The sequence below is a fragment of the Canis lupus genome, chromosome 17, assembly GCF_011100685.1.
Source record: "Canis lupus familiaris isolate Mischka breed German Shepherd chromosome 17, alternate assembly UU_Cfam_GSD_1.0, whole genome shotgun sequence".
NCBI classification, from domain to species: domain Eukaryota; kingdom Metazoa; phylum Chordata; class Mammalia; order Carnivora; family Canidae; genus Canis; species Canis lupus.
The window spans coordinates 55,177,303-55,193,947 of NC_049238.1; the positions used below are offsets into that span (position 1 = coordinate 55,177,303).

General features: G+C 42.2%; 1 long non-coding RNA gene across 1 annotated transcript in view; it reads left to right on the plus strand.

Annotated features, from left to right (window-relative positions):
- The window catches only part of LOC119869790, a 35,126-nt gene extending 18,829 nt beyond the window's left edge, over positions 1–16,297 (plus strand). Inside the window, exons 3-4 of the long non-coding RNA XR_005371912.1 lie at positions 13,437–13,517; positions 15,531–16,297. This is a non-coding gene — a long non-coding RNA (uncharacterized LOC119869790). The remainder of the gene's footprint in view (positions 1–13,436; positions 13,518–15,530) is intronic.
- Positions 16,298–16,645: the final 348 nt, after the last annotated feature.

Genomic DNA, 16,645 nt, shown 5'->3' on the forward strand with positions numbered 1-16,645 from the left:
CAGTCGGGATGAAGGGGGACAAAGGCATCTGATGAGGAGACAGTAGTCAGGGAGGGTCAAACTGAGACTCGGATCTACTGATTCTCCTCCCTGGGGTGCTCTCTCCATCATCCGCTAAGTTAGCAGGAATGACACAAAGGAGAAGGTGAGTTTAGGCTTCTTTCCACACATAGGGCTCACAAACAGCCAAGTAACTGACACCTAGGTGGAAAGAAAGAGGAAAAAACACAGGGAAAAATGCCCAATCTCTGAGAAGTGTGACCACTAATAAAACAAAGGGGATACACTGAGTTATCCATGTTGTATGGGGTAGACAGATAATAGAAATGGAAATAAGTACAATATATACTATCAAAGACAATATCACTAACATGAAGTGAATATGATAATTTTTGTTTAAAGCTCAAGTAAAAATAACCAGGTAGGAAAAACATAACCCTTTAACTAAGGAACTTGTCAAAGAGATAAATAACAGAGTAGATAGAGATAACTTTGAATTAGTGAGCAAAAGATGAGGCTAAGGAACTGTCTCCCAAGGCATTGGGAAGAAAAATAGTGAAGAAAAATAGATTAGAAACTATAAGAAAGCTAGAAAACTAGAAATAGAAATTTTAACAACTATGGAAGAAGAGGCTCAGAAAGAACTGCACAGAAGACCAGGCGGGTTGTAACATCATGGCCCCCTTGGGCCACAGTTCCCACAACGGACACTCTATGCCCTCTCACGCTGAGCTGGATCATGCGTGAAGCCAGCAGTGACTTAAGTGCAGGTGCCTGGGGGTGGGCGTGGGAGTGGGGCAGGTGTGATCACGTGACTTCCTTTGACTAATAGGCATTGGTCAATTAGAGGTGGGTGGAGACTTAGTAAGCTCCTGCACACTGCCCTGACCAGGTGGGGAAGCCTCCTGCAGTCCCCTTGAGGGTGGAAGACCTCACAGGCGGAGCGAGGCACAGTCATCTCAGCTGTCCAGAGGAGCCCAGCACCCTGGCTTCTCTTCGGCTGAGTTAACATCAAAAACAAACAGAGACTAGCCCTGAGCATTGCCTGGGTGGATGGGACCAGTTTAGTCATACAAGCAAAGCTTAATTTAGCTATTTGGCAAGGCTAACTTGACTTGGCTCATTTCTTGTTTATGCCTCTGAAAATCAGAAGCGAATCTTACGCTGTTTCCCAAGATCGATATGAAGTAACCACTCACCGATTCTCTATCAATTAAGAAAATTCTAATATTAAAACCAAACACTGGGAAGAAAAGTCACTACTTTCTCACTATAAAAGCTGCTTTATCACAATATGCTCTCAGCCTCATTCCATGTTTTGGTTTGAGTGCTCCAGGTTTGCATACTGTCTTTTCGGTGTGTGCCCTGTAAACTTTGGCTAATTATTGCTTCGGTGACTCATTGGCTTTACTTCTGATATTTTTGGACTTTGGACAGCTGAAAGCAGCCACATGAGCATGCCCAATAGAAGGCCACCCAGCCATCTCACACACTCACAAGAAATCATTGCTGTTCTTCTATGCTGTTATGTTGGAGGTAATTTATTATGTTTGTAGGAACAGATAATTGATATGAGGTATTGAGAAATAATGGTCTAACATCATGACCTAAACTGAAAGCAGACACTTAACCAACTGAGTCATCCAGGCACCTCGAGGATAAAAGATTTTAGATTAAAATAAAAAAATATCGTTTTGACCGAAAGCCTGGTGAAAAGGATGTGCAAAAAAAAAAAAAAAAAAAAATCACCTAGGATTTATAGTGTAATGCAACAACTCCAAATTCTAAAAGCCAACTTTATAAGCATGTAGAAAGTACATGAGTTACTTTCAAGTCAGTCTGATGAGTTGACATCAGATTTCTCAATTGTGACACTGAAGTCACAAAGTCAACGTGACTTCAGTGTCACATTGTATTCTTTTCAAGGAATTCAAAAGAACTAACCAGAGCTAAACTGTCCCATTTAAATGTGAGGATGTAATAAAGACATTCTTTAGTAAACAAAGCTACAGGAGCCCTAATATGCAAGAGATGTTCCTAAAAATACTCTTGCACCAAAAATGAATGAGTCCAGTTATTGAGTCAAAAAGTTAAACATTATAAAGAAAACCAAATATATACATACATATTTCAGTATAAGTACTTAGCATATTTAGTATATTCTTTATTATACTTATTGTGTTTAATCTGTTGTTATTAATGTAACAAAATATAATAAAGAAGAAAAACAAAACCTTTACTTTGAAAAGGTTTCTAACATAGACAAGTATGCTGATATACTAAAAAGCACCCATGAATGTAGCCTGGAGGCGTTGCACTCAGCAGTAATCCCCTATGACTGCAGCAGGGCAGGCAGAGACTGAGAAGGCCTGAGGGTCTCTTGGTAGAAGAGCAGGGGTAGTTATAAGGTATCTTTCATAGACTGACAGGAGGAATTTCTGACTGGACAGTTGTGGGGGTTGAGGGAAAGAGAATAGTGGGCCGTGTTGGGAAATAAGGTTACTCAGATGGATTAGGGATAGATTGTGCAAGCCCTTAGAGGAAGTTCATCATAGAAGGGCAGCACAGAGGATGAACAAAAGAGAAAGAAAGAGACCAATTAGGCCAGTTGGAGAAACACCTGTTAAACTATTGCAACAGTTAGGCTGAAGGACTGAACTAAGGCTGTGGGAATTAGCATGGGAAGGGAGGAGTTGGAGATAGGAGATATTAAAAATATTGAATCTGAATGACTTGATAGGTTGGTTGAAAGTGGATGGTGAAAGAAGGAAAGGGTTCAAGAAAACTGAGTTTTCTGGTTTTGTCTGGAGGTGAGTGGTAGCAGCATTACCCAATATAGGAAATTCAGAGGGCACTGTTTTATCAGAAATTAGTTTAGTTTCGAATATACAAATATGGATGCTTTCAATTACATGTGTCCAGTGGATAATTAGGAATGTAGTCTGAAGGGGTGCCTGGGTAGCTCAGTCAGTTGAGCATCTGGTTCTTGATTTCAGCTCAGGTCATGATCTCAGGGTTGTGAGATGGAGCGCTTAGTTGGGCTCTGTGCTGGGTGGGGAGCATGCTTAAGATTCTCTCTCCTTCTCCCTCTGTCCTTCCCACCCCCCCCACCCCATCTTCCACCCCACTCATGCATTCATGCTCTCTCTCTCTTTCTCTAAGAAAGAAAGAAAGAAAGAAAGAAAGAAAGAAAGAAAGAAAGAAAAGAAAGAAAGAAAGAAAGAAAGAAAGAAAGAAAGAAAGAAAGAAAGAAAGAAAGAAAGAAAGAAAGAAAAGAAAGGGAAATGTAGTCTGGAACTTGAGAGGTTAGGGTTGGGGATATAGAATCAAGAATCACCAGAGTTTGGGAATGTTATTGCTGTGCCTAAGACTGCACAGAAAATGAATATGGAAGGTAAATGGCAGGTGGTCACGTTGTCCCGGACTCTGTGGTCCAGAGGCAGAATCCAGTCTTGGCTTTGCAAGGCTCAGGGTATGCTGGAAAAAGGGAGAGCCACATTTGGCAACTGTCAGATCACATCTGTTTTCTGTGGCGTGGTTTCCTCACTGACTGACAGTCAGAATACAAAAATATATGTAACACATCAAACGGGCAAATCCACTCCGCACAGATCTGCCTAAATATTTAGACACAGCCAAGCAGTGACAGAAATTATTAAGAAATTGAAATTCCAATCACTAGAGGTGATCAGTGAAACAGAGAACAGCTCTCATTCCAACCTGACTCTCATCATGTGGCTGATTTGTCACTTTTGGAACAGAGAAAGGACCGTTCAACAAATATGGAAGGCTCTATGTACCTTATCCCTTATTCTCTCCTTTGGTGAATGTTCTTCTCCTGGTGTCCCCTCCATGAGAGGGTAGACTAGGAAAGTGATCAAAGAACAGGGTCTAAGGTTTAGTTAAGAGTGTTCAATTTGGCATCAGAAGATTGAGTTCAAGTCCCAGTGCCACTGGTTACTCCCTGGGTGACACAGCCTCCCTGAACCTGTTCTTATCTATAAAATAAGAATAGTAATTCCTGACCTGCCTACCTCACAAGGCACATGAGAGTCAAGAGTGAATGTCTGTTAGTGTTTTTCCAGTTGTGTCCTTCAGGGCTCCAGGCTTTCACAGTCCTCTCATGGGAACCACAGCTACAAGGGTGCGGGGGGGATGGGGAGGGGGAGGAGGATGGGACTTACCTCCGGGGACAGGGCTCTGACCACCCCCCCTCCACACACACACACACCCAAGCAGCTCCACTTTTATCTGCTTTAAATACTGAGCTGCCAAGGGAGATTTTGTTTGAAACTGTGTATCTGCTGCTGAAAACATCCTTGAAAAACACTGATGTATGTGAAAGGGCCATACATAAACATGAATTTTTTTTTGAGGTATAATTGACATATAACATTATATTAGTTTCAGGTGCATAGCATAATGGTTCGATATTTGGATACACTATGAAACTATCCCCACAATAAGTCTAATAACCATCCATCAAAATGAGCTTTTTGGATTACCTGTGCTCTGCAATTTCTGGTATCCCCTCTCGAACTTCATTATCAGATAATTAAGATTTCATTGTGGGTGAATTTTTATTATAATAATTATAAACTTGGCTCCTAGTGGTACCCTGAATTACATCTCCTGTAAGGCCACAGTCTTACTTATTATGATTCCATCTGTGGGTTGGGTGCTGAGAAGCCAGCTAAGGACTGCTACCATCATTCACTGTTCCTGGTTTAATCCTGATTCCCCATCCTGCAGCCTCCTGGAACTATTGGGAAGGGACAATGTCCCAGGAGTCCCTGTTCCAGAGACACCATTCGGGAGACTGACCTACCCCTCAGCCCAGAGTCCCTGTGGGAGAACTCCATATTCCTCCAAGTTTAGGCATATTATTTCACACAATTAGACAAGGCCCTAGGACAAGGGAAGACACCAGGGATGAAAAAGCAGAGCTTAGGTTTTCTGCAGACAGATCATTAATGACTTCGCTGTGGTGTGTCTTAATAGGATTCCCAGGAGCTCAGGAGCTGAGTGGTCTGTAGTGCTAATCTGCCTAGTGAAGGGAGAGGCGTTGACAAAGGGAAAGTGTCAGACCTGCTCTAGTTTTAAAAAGAGGGGCATAGATCCTGATCAGGTGTAGTGCCCATGGAAGTTGGAGATAGTTAATTATTATTCATGTATAAGAACTCCATGAGTTACTCTTAAGTCTCTCCCTTTCAGCAATAACACCCAGGAAATGCCAGTCAGAAATAAAGAGGACGTTTAATTTAAGAAACCTCTTACATTCTTAATTATCTTAGCCTCTGAAGACTCCCCGGGCAGTGCCTTTGTAGTCAACTTTTTCCAAAGTCTGCTTCCACGTCCTCCGGGATGTGTCACACAGCAGTGTGTCTATCTTCAGGTGTGGCTCTCTCTAAAGCCACCTGGTCATCCAGCCAGGACACTGGGGGGAAACATTGCAGATTTTCCCCATTTCTATTCAACCGAGAAAGAGGGAGACTTGGAATCGATTCCTAAAGTCATGTCCAAGGTCCTGGTAGCCTCTATCATGATAGGAAAATGAGAAAAGTGTGGGGCCTCTAAATGGTAAGTATCAAGATCTCAGCAGGGGCTGCAGGGATATTCTAGAGTCCTTCATTGGCCCCAGGCTGGAGTAGGAAGAGACCCAGAACCCTTTTGACAACTAGGAGAACCATAGGATCCCAGCTCCCATCGGCTTGTATCACAGAGGTCTGGAGTGAGGACCCAGAGTTCATGGTCCGCACTGTCATGCTTCACTTGGGACTTCCAGAACCTCACCAGGAAATTCTGGTTGCTTCCTCAGATGGCTTAAGGATTGCCACAGGATTGCCACAGGAGCCCAAAACATGATCCATGGATCCCAGAAGTTGCTTTATCATGAAAACTCTGAGATATATGATGGGAAGGCACGCTACCCACAAAGCTTCAAACCCCAGATGCTCTTTGTTCTTAGCATCCAGCATGAGCATCTCTAAGAGCAAAGTCTCCATAGTTCAGAAGAGCCTTTCTGCAGTATGGCCGGAGGAGAAGAAAAGGAAGTGAGAAAGGAGACCAGTATTTCCAGAAAATCTGCTTTGTATAAAAAGCCCTGTGATAGGTGCTTTTACAGTGATCCCTTTCAAGGCTCTTAACCCTATGAATTAGGTATGGCTACTGCCCATTTTCTGAATGAGGAGACTGAGAATTGGAAAGGTCAGGCACTGTGCCCAAAGCCATGTCACTAACAAGGGATGGGGTGGAGTTTCTCTCTCTCTTATCCACTACATTCAATTGCTAAATCCTACTGTTTCTGTGTCTTAGATAAGTCTCAAATCTGTGTCCTCTTTGCCAGTCTTATCACCATGGACCTTGTTCAGACCATCCCAATGACTGCTCTTCCTGCCTTCCTGCTTGTCTGATTCCCCCACCTGTAGTGCACTGCACCATCATCTGCTCTGGCCATATTTTCACTTCTAAAACATGAGTTCTCTTATTATTCTACTGCTTAGAAATCTCCCATGACTCTGGCATCCACAGGATAAAGGCCAAACTCCTCTGCGTGACTTATGAGGCCCTCGGTGGCCTGGTTCCTGCCAGCTCTCCAGGCTCTTCTCTGGCCATACCCAATCTACTTTAAACTCCACACGTGGTATACTCTTGCAATTCTCCAACAGGACATGCTGCCTTGTGCCTTAGTACATGCTGTTTCCCTGGATTCTGATGCCCATATCACCCACTCAAGACTAGACTGTCCTGGGAAAGTCTTTTTTCCCCCTTTACATCCCAACTTAGAACATCACCTTCTCTGTGAAGCCTGCCCTGATATCCACAGGCTTAGAAGCTCCTCCCATAGTGCTGTACCTTGTGAACAGCTCCTTCCTAGCGGTGATGACATTATACCATAATTGGCTCTTTAAGGGTATGTCTGTATCCTCACCAGACTCTGCTTCCTGTGGACAGAGGTCATGTCTCTTTTTACCCATTTACCCCTTACAGTTAAATTAATACAGTGAGCACATAGTAGGCACTCAGTAAGAACTTGCTGAATACAATGAATGAATGAATGAATGAGTGAAAATTTTAAAAACTCAGTGAAAGAAAGAAAGAACATTAAAAAAAAACCCAGGTGTTTCTGATTCAAGCTGCATGAATGAGACAATCTTGAATCATCAGTAGCAGGTTAGATGTCTCTTGTAAACACAAAAGGGACAAGAAAAATAGTTACAGAATGAACTTGATAGGTAAAATTTGATTTTAAGACAGATAAGTTAATATTGTTATTCATTTCAGTTTGCAAAAAGTATATATAGGACTGCGATAAAATGCAAGTATGTAATCTTTCACAGCTTCTGAGGGATACTCTTTGAACTGAACAGCAGCCCAGTAGGGGAAAGTAGAGGAGGTGTTTATTGTCCCCCTTTTTTTTCCGATGAGATTAAGGATCAGAAAGATTAAAGTGACACACCCGAGATAGAACAGAACCTGAGAATTCTGAAGGCAAGTTCAGCATTCTTTCCAGGTGACCCCAGGTGACCTCTGATAGCAGGCTGTGATTGCTTGACTGATAGTGGAAAGGTACTGTGACTTTTCTAGTTGACCGCTCTGACAGACCTCTTGCCTCCCTTTCTGACAACAGGCAGCAGGGTCCCAGGCACCTCTAGACCTAAGGCAGGCAGACCTCACAGTCAAGACCCCACTCCCTCAATCTTCCCAGCAAACACTTGACACTGTGATTGATTCGGCTGCTCCAATGTCTCAACCTTTATTTCTTATTATCTATTTATTTATTTATTTATTTATTTATTTATTTATTTATTTATTCATGAGAGACACACACAGAGAGGCAGAGACATGGACAGAGGGAGAAGCAGGCTCCATATGAGGAGCCAGATGCAGGACTTGATCCCAGGACTTCGGGATCATGACCTGAGCTGAAGGCAAACGCTCAATCACTGAGCTGCCAGGTGCCCCCAATGTCTCAACCTTTAGATTCACTTCTCCGAAGACTGTGGCCAGACAGGGTAGGTAGGGCAAGGACAAGGCAAGAGGAGAAACAGAGATGTAGTGAAGGGAAGTGCAAAGAGGCACACAGACCTCAGGTCAAATTCTAGCTCTATCCACCTACTTTTCCATTTAGATATCCAGTTGTTCTGGCACCATTTCCTGAAAACATTTTTTCTCTCCCCCCTGGATTGTTTTACAGTGAGCACTTTCAAGGCTATTCTTAGGCACCCTACTCAGTTTTGTAGATTGATTGATTTGTCTGTCCTAACAGCACACTGTCTTGTTAGCATAGCTTTAAAGTAAGTCATGATGCCAATGCAAGTCCTCCGACTGTTCTCTTTCTGTATTTCTTTGGGCAGTCTAGGTTGTTTGCACATAAATGGAAGAGTGAGTTTGAGAATTCCTAAAAAAAAAAAACCCGGTAGGGTTATGATTGGAGCTGCTTTGAGTCTATAGTCAGATATGGAAAGAACTGACATCTTAACAATACTGAGTCTCCCAACTTATAAACATGGAATATCCGTCCATTTTTTAAGATCTTTTAAAATTTCTCTTAGCAATGTTTTGTAACTTCCAGTGTAGAGATCCTGCACATCTTTGGTTAAATTTACTCCTGAATATCGTGTATTTTTGCTGTTAATTGGAAATGGAGTTGTAGGTTTTAATATTTTTTTCATTTTCCAATTCTACTAACAGCAAATATGAACTTAGCTTGGAGTTAATAAAGCCTAAGCTTCAGAGTCCTGCATTGCAAAGAACTTTTGCAAGAAAATCTGGAGGGACTCTAACAATTTTGTCAAAATAATTTTGTATTATTTTTCCTAAATAAGGATCCCCAAATTGTAAAATATTTAGACCACCCAAAATTTAGATCCACCCCATCTGATAATAATGCTGTGATCTCTCCTAGACCTTCGGTATTCTTATATGTAAAATTGGGATAATGATACCTACCTTCCAGAATTATATTTTATTTTGCTAAAATGTACATAACAAAATTTACCATTTTAATGTATACTGTTCAGTGGCATTAAGTACATATAGAGTCATACCACCATTACTGCTGTCTAGTTATAGGACTTTTCACCATCCCAGAGGGCAGCCTGTCCCCATTAAGTAGTCAATCCCATTCTCTCCTGCTCCCATCCTCAAGGTGACCACGAATCATCTTTCTGTCTCTATGGATTGGCCTTTTCTGGATATTTCATATGAATGGAATCAGTAATTGTGGCCTTTTGTGTCTGGTTTCCTTTACTTAGCCTAATGCATTCAAGGTTTCTCCATGCTGTAGCATGTGCCAGCACTCCATTCCTTGTTATGGCTGAGTGATATTCTGCTGTAATAATACATTAATACATTAAAGACCACACATTATTGAACTGCTCATCTGTTGATGTACACGGTTTCCACCTTTTGGCTATTGTGAATAGGGTTGCTATGAACACTGGCAGACAAGTTACTGTCTAAATACCTGTTTCCAGTTCTTTGGGGGCTGTACCCAGGAGTGGAATTGCTGGGTCATGTGGGAATTCCAAGTTTAAGTCATTGAGGAGATGCCAAACAGCTTTCCCTCACAGGGTAATTATCAGGATCAAATGAGCCAATGCATTTGTAAAGCTTTTAGTATAGTGCCTGGCACATAGGACTCAATAAATCATTGCTACAAGGTAAAATTAAAATTACTTACAAGCTATCGGCAATGGAGTACATCTGTTGTAAAACATGTCATGTGTTGGAAGCAGCAATTAGTCCCCACTCTTCGTCTTTTTGTGTGGATGGACCACCATTATGATAACATTCCAAGACTCTTGTTCCAGACCTTTCCTTACCCCCGCCCCCCTCAGGAAAAGAGGAGTGACTTTCCATCTGGAAGACCAAACTGGGTGTGCTCATGCCATCCTTCCCTTGGATCTACATGCCTGTAGGGAGTGTGTACACAGCCACCTACAACTGCCATGCCATGAAGTTTTAAGGGGCAGGCCCCTCTAACAGAGGTTTGAAGCTGTTCAGCTCTAAGCAAGTCTGCCAGAGCTGGGTAGTAGTGAGCTTAATCTGAGGCAGAGTACTAGCAAGCACATTTGCTAACTGATTTAAACCGCCTTCTTTAAATTCCTTCTTTACAAAAAATAAAGATAATATTTTTGATTTACCTCTGTCTGACCCCCGTGTGTCAGCAAGGGGCCGGGAAGGACAGGGAGATTATATATTGCCATATTGCCCACCTCCTCGCCTCTCCAAAAAATGAACTTTAAATTGAGATCATTTGTAATAACTGTTTGTGTTTTTTTTTTTTTCCCAGAGTTTTTTGTTCTTTGCTTTTGGACAAGTTGGAATGAAAATAGAAAGGCTCTGGGCTATTCTGTGGTATTGTTGTAGTAAACCTTGATATAGAAAATGCTTGGCAAGCAATTCTCGATCATGGAGAGGCTTTATTTCAGGAGTCCTCACATTCTTAAATTACCAACCTTGACATGGCATTTGTTTTCATCTCTGCACTTAATAGAGCATAACATCACATTCATTCTTTTGTCTCCTGGGGTGAGTAAAGAATTGATAAGTAGCGAATGTTTTCTTTTTAATTCAATTCAATAAACATTTATTGAGCACCTGCTATGTGCCAGGCTTTTGGAGGACTGTACCAAGATGAGTAACCTTCAGTTTCTCATTCAAGGCGCTCGTAGTCTAGTGGCAAATGAAGGAAGACACTTGCATAAGCAACCCCCACCCCCCTGCAGAATCTGGCTTTCAGTGGGTTTCAGCCACTTGGTTTTGATGATTAAAATCTACTATATCTCACCAAAGGAAACTGGATTCAGAATTTTCATTTTATCACTATATCCATGTTAGTTATTCTCTCTTCTATCAGGCTGAATTCCTCTCTCCCTTCGGACAATGACATGCTTTCTTTAGTTGCAAACATATCATGGCCTATTTGATGAGTAGTTTATTTCATTGTGACGAACCGATCCTGTAAGTGGCCTGATTGTTTAGTTTTTGCTGCTATTCCTCAAGTGGCAGCATTGGGCTGATGAGCGAACAGCCTGATAAATAAATAGAAACCCAGGCTGAAACTCTGAAAACCTGAGTTTTAATTTCATCTCAGCTAGAGCCTGCAGAAATTCCCTCCTCCAAAGTCCCTTCTCAGGGTCCCAGCCTACACCGTCTGAATTCACACGACAGAAAACAATGACACCCATAGAATCTATGTTCAGGAAAACCTGGATAAGAACGTATCCTGGGGGCGCCTGCCTGGGTGGCTCGGTCAGTTAAGCATCTGCCTTTAGCTCAAGTCATGATCGCTGGATCCCGGGATCGAGCCCCATTTGGGGCTCCCTGCTCAGGGAGAGTCTGCTTCTCCCTCTGCCCCTCCACCTACTCATGTTCATGCTCATGCTGTCTCTCTCTCTTAAAAAAAAAAAAAAAAAAAAAGAATGTATTCTGAAGGACAGAGAGGTGTGCGTTCAAGGCCCAGATGAGAGGCAGCTGTAACTGAATGATTTAGGATGGTGCTTTGATGCCAGACCGCTCAGTCAAGAACCTTGGCTCTTTCCTGACCAGCTGTGTGACCTTGGGCAAGTAAGGTGACTTGGTTTTCTCATCTGTAAAATGAAGATGATCATAGTGTCTGCTTTCTAGGTTTGTCGTGGGGATTAAGAATGAGTTAATATTTGCATGCAGGTGGACCGGTGTCAGGCAGTCTGCTGAAACATAGTCATGAATGTGGAACCCTGTGGAAGAATGAAAGCAGAGCCCCCCCCTCCAAAGGATGTGGAGAGGGTAGGATGAGGTGGAATGGAGTGAAACATAAGAATAGGTAGCATGAAGGGAAAGTTAGCAGGTGGAAGAGAATATGAGGCAAACAAGTGGCTCAGAGTGAGGCAGTGACTCCATGGCAGACTGGGAAGTGAAAGGACTGAAGCCCAGTGATGTGGCTCCATGTGACCCTGTGCAGCTCCCCTGACCTCCCTGCCCCTCAGACCCCTTCCCTGCAGGACTGACGAGAGGCAGTCCAACATAGCTGTTAAATTCCAACATCACTACTGTCTAGCTGTGTGACTTTGGGCGAGTCACTTAACCTCTCTGGGACGTGGTTTCAACACTTCCATGAGGATACTAACAGTTCCTACCTTATAGGTGCCAGGGGTCAGGGAGTGTGAGTGTGACACGCGAGGCCTCAGAATATCAGTGTGTATATAAAAACATTTTCTAAACTTCGAAGGGACCCACCCCGGTAAACATTAGGGATTATTATGGCCTTCAGACTTACATGCTGTTTTTCATCTCGACAGTGATATGGCCTAAACATTTTCTTTCTCTCCTCATCCAACTGATCTTTGAAACTAATTGAGAATCTCGGTCAGTAGAGACATTTCATAGCTCCTCTCTCTCCTCTCTGTGGGCTGACTTCCTAGCTATTTTGCTCCCTCTGGATAGCTGTAAAAGCAAGAAGTACTGCCAGGACAGCTCTTATCAAAATATTTTAGCACTTCTGCATCTGGTCCTGGCCATAAAATAGAAGTGAAGAAACACTTATGTAAAGCTTTCAGAGCTGTGAAGGAAAAAAGAGAGCTCTTTCTTTATTGGCTCTGGTTCATATATCTCCAGGACAGGAAGGAGAAAATAACTTAAAGATTCGAACCAAAAAGGCATTCAGTGAAAGAAACGGAAAGATAGGACATGAGCACCCAGCAACTAAGATAAACAAGACAGGAAGAAAGAGCGAAGGCTGGGGGGTGCATTCGCTTCCCCCTGGGCTCTGTTCAGCTCTGTGTTCCAAGGAAACTCACAGGCTGGACCAGAGAGAGCGCTCAGTGATCCATAGGCTAGCACATCGGCTCTTCCCGCAATCCTTTCCACTCTTGCCCAACTGCTGCACAACGGGACCCACATCCAGACCAGCGAGTCTCCAGTGCCCTCAAACCTCTCCCTCCCACCTTCTTCTCCAGCCCAATCCTTTCTGTCCCAGCCCTTCTAGGGACCAAATAGGAAGTGGTAAGAAAGATAGCATTCATTGCATATGTATTGCAATGTAGATTGCATATCTACCATGTTCCAGACACTGGGGTAGGAAGATAAATAAGACAAGAGCCCTGCATTCAAGGAGCTCCCTGGGTGATGGGAGAGATTCCTGCCCTGGTATGCGGAGTGGTGAGAACTATCACTGGGGATGCGCTGGGGCACAGATTGGGGGGGGGGGGGTGTCACTCTCTCTGAAGGCTGTGGGAAAGACAAAAGCTTTAACTTTGCATTTCTTAGCTCAATTGTGTCATATAGTCCTCATGATGTCCTTCATGAGGGAGGCATCGTTGTTGGTTTGGGTTATTGTTGTTGTTTTAAATCACTTCGTTGATTAGGAAACAGAGGTTCAACATAATTACTTACTCAAGGTCATGACCGACTGAATCTAAATCTGACTCCAAAGCCTCTCTTCTTTCCAGCAACCTTGTGCCGTTGGTATGGAACATTGGAATATTGGTATGGAACAATGTGGAAATTGAAAATGCTGGTGAGGTTCAGAGGTGGGTAGTAAATCCTAGGTGGAAATGTGGGTAAATACATGGCAGAGAGGGAGGGTGATTAGGCCCAGCAGGGAGGAGTGAGGAGAGACAGTGTCTGAAGAAGAGGAGAGGGAAGCAGTGGTGTGCTGAAGCCTGCCTGAACCCCCCTCTCATAGTCAGGGATTTTGCTAGCTGGTCGTCAAGCCCCAAGTAGCTTACTCTGCTGGTGGGAGAATTTATGGAATAGAAATTGGCAAGTGTTACAAAGCAGCATCCCCTCCCTGCCACCCCACACCACAGTCTTCTAGAATCCAGTTTCCCAATCTTTATTTCCCTCACCATCTCTCAGGTTTCTTCTGGGCGTTTGCCACATTATTTCCAATTGCAGAGGAAGTGGAAGCCAGGGAATCCAGAGTGGGAAAGAGAGGAGGTGGCCAGAGCGCAACCAGCTTGCTTGCGTCATCCTAGCCTAGTGACCCCAGAGGGGAGAGACTTCTTCTGCCTTCCACCAGCCGACTCTCCAATTGCTGTTCCCTCTGCCAGAAATGCTTATCCCCTGGATATTCCCATGGCTATTTCATAGGTCGAAAAGCATAATTTAATTATTAGAGATCAGTAAATCTTTACATTCACTAACGGAGTAAGATAGAAATTACATGGTCAGCACAACCAGGGCTTACGAGCTATGAGGATAATACAAAACAGTAAAGAACAACAGCCGAGTTAATTGGCTGTTTCCATTTTTATTAATTGGAGAACTCTATGGCAGTCATTTAAATTAAAAAGAACTGTATTTTGTGGGTGATACATTTAACCGTTCCAGACACTTTCTTCAGTAAAATATTTTCATCCTGTTATCAGATATTTATTTATTTAAAAAAACGTTTAAAACTTTATTTACTACATTTGTTATTTTTTTAAAGGTTTTATTTATTTATTGGTGATAATGAGTGAGAGAAAACTAGAGAGAACTAGAGAGAGCAAAGCAAGGGAGAGGGAGAGGCAGTCCCACTGAGCAGGAAGCCTGACCCTGGGCTTGATGAAAGGGGAAGCTGTTAGAGTTTTATGCTCATTTTTTCCTGGTGATGCCCAACTGAGCCACTCAGGTGCCCCATATATTTCTTATTTTTAATATTAAAAGCCCAGGCAGTGTGTGGTACCTCTAGGCTTTCATTTTCTTGTCTACAAAGTAAGAGTATTGGAACACTGTGTTGTAATACTTCATTCTATGGCACTGGGTCTACAGGAGTTCACAGATGTTTTATCCCATTTCATGGAACCTGATGTTGACATGAGACTCTAATTATCATCCATGTCCTTGGAGCTCCAGTTTCTCGTAGACAGCCTTAATGATCTTATCCATAAGCTTTACAACAGGCAAACATTATACATTTGAGCTTATAAACTAAATTTATGTTTCACGATTGTTTTAGAATTGTTTCACTTCATGGGTAGAATTTCACAGGAGATTTTGTTTGGGGAAACATGTCTTTACTGTTTATTTTTAAAATTTATTTTATTTTATTTTTGGCTTTACTGTTTAAACAATAACATTTTGAAAATTATTGAGGTAGGGAGGTTTCAAGGTTGTGTTCAGCAGTCAGACATCTGAGATTATGTATAAGCAGCATTTCCAAGCTTTTAGTTCTGAGAAGTATTTACCCTAACCTCACTCATCACCTTAAACTAATAATATCCTTGGAGGACCAGGACCCATTCCCTACACTACTTTTCACTTTGAAAAATCACTCAAAGAAGTCTCAATCAGTCTTTTTACACTTTTGAAACTGTCACATATGGGACATTTATATCATTAAATGAGAAAAAGCAAGCTACAAAGAAATGTGAATATTTCCTCCTTATTTTATAAAAATATATAGCTGAATCTCGATAGATAAATGTTAGATATAGATATTACTCTTACATGTATTACTATGCACCATTACTAGTCTAAACATTTGTGTATATGAACTCATGTTTTGCCCTCAATCACTCTAGGAGGTAGATAATCTTATTATTATTTTTATTTTACAGGTGAGAAAACTGACACACAGCCAGTGATTTTATGACTTACCTGAGGTTATACGAATACACAGAAAGAAACTTCTGGAAGTATTTGTTCTAAAAGTTGCAAGACTACAGTGGGTGATGTTTGTTCTTTTGCCTGCCTATCATTTTTTTTTTAGATTTATTTATTTATTCATGAGAGACACAAAGAGAGAGGCAGAGACACAGGCAGAGGGAGAAGCAGTCTCCTCGCAGGGAGCCCAATGTGGGACTTGATCCCAGATCCTGGGGTCACACCCTGAGCCAAAGGCAGGCGCTCAACCACTGAGCCACCCAGGCATCCCCTGTGTATCATTTCTAAAAAACAATTTGTATGACTTATGCAACAAAATAAAAGGGGAGGCTGTCAGAGTTTTATGCTCATTTGGAGTCTGAATACTGGAGGCCTTGGGATCATATACTCTGCTCTATTTGGGAATGGAACAATAACCCATTAGGATTTGCAGATGGTTCTGTGCATAATATGAGACAGCAGCAAATTGTTATTTGGTTGGTGGGGCAAAGTGATTATGAAAAAATGTCCTTTGAAAGAACCCTTGCCCTTAGGGGCTATCTCCCTTTTACTAGGGTGGGTCTTCAAACTGCCCAACCATGGTAGGCTAACTCTGTCAGGGTCCAGCCCTAGAAAAGACAGGCTTGCAGGAATTATGTCTTCATCCATTTGGATCCATGAGAATCAGGGATCTGGCACCAGCTTGCTCCAGTATTGTGTTGAACTGCTATTTTTGATTGGTGTTATTTATCTGCTTTAAGTCTCTGTGTTTCATTTCCCCGGTGAGATTGCAAACTCCTGGACATCAGTGATGGTCTGGAAAATACATCCTTATTTTTCCCCAGAATACTTTAAGCACAGGAAGTATTTGATGAATGGTAGCCGAATGGAATGGAATCCATCATATATGTAATGGTAGATTTTAGCAACGACAGATTTGGCAAAAATTGGTATTTATTTTCTGTTTTAGCCAATGGACAATACATTGATAATTAAATCCATCACTTTAAGGTAGGTTTCCATTTCAAAACAGATCACTTGGACATATGTTCTAAAAAGCAACAACAAAAAGCCATGGTTGGAGCGCATG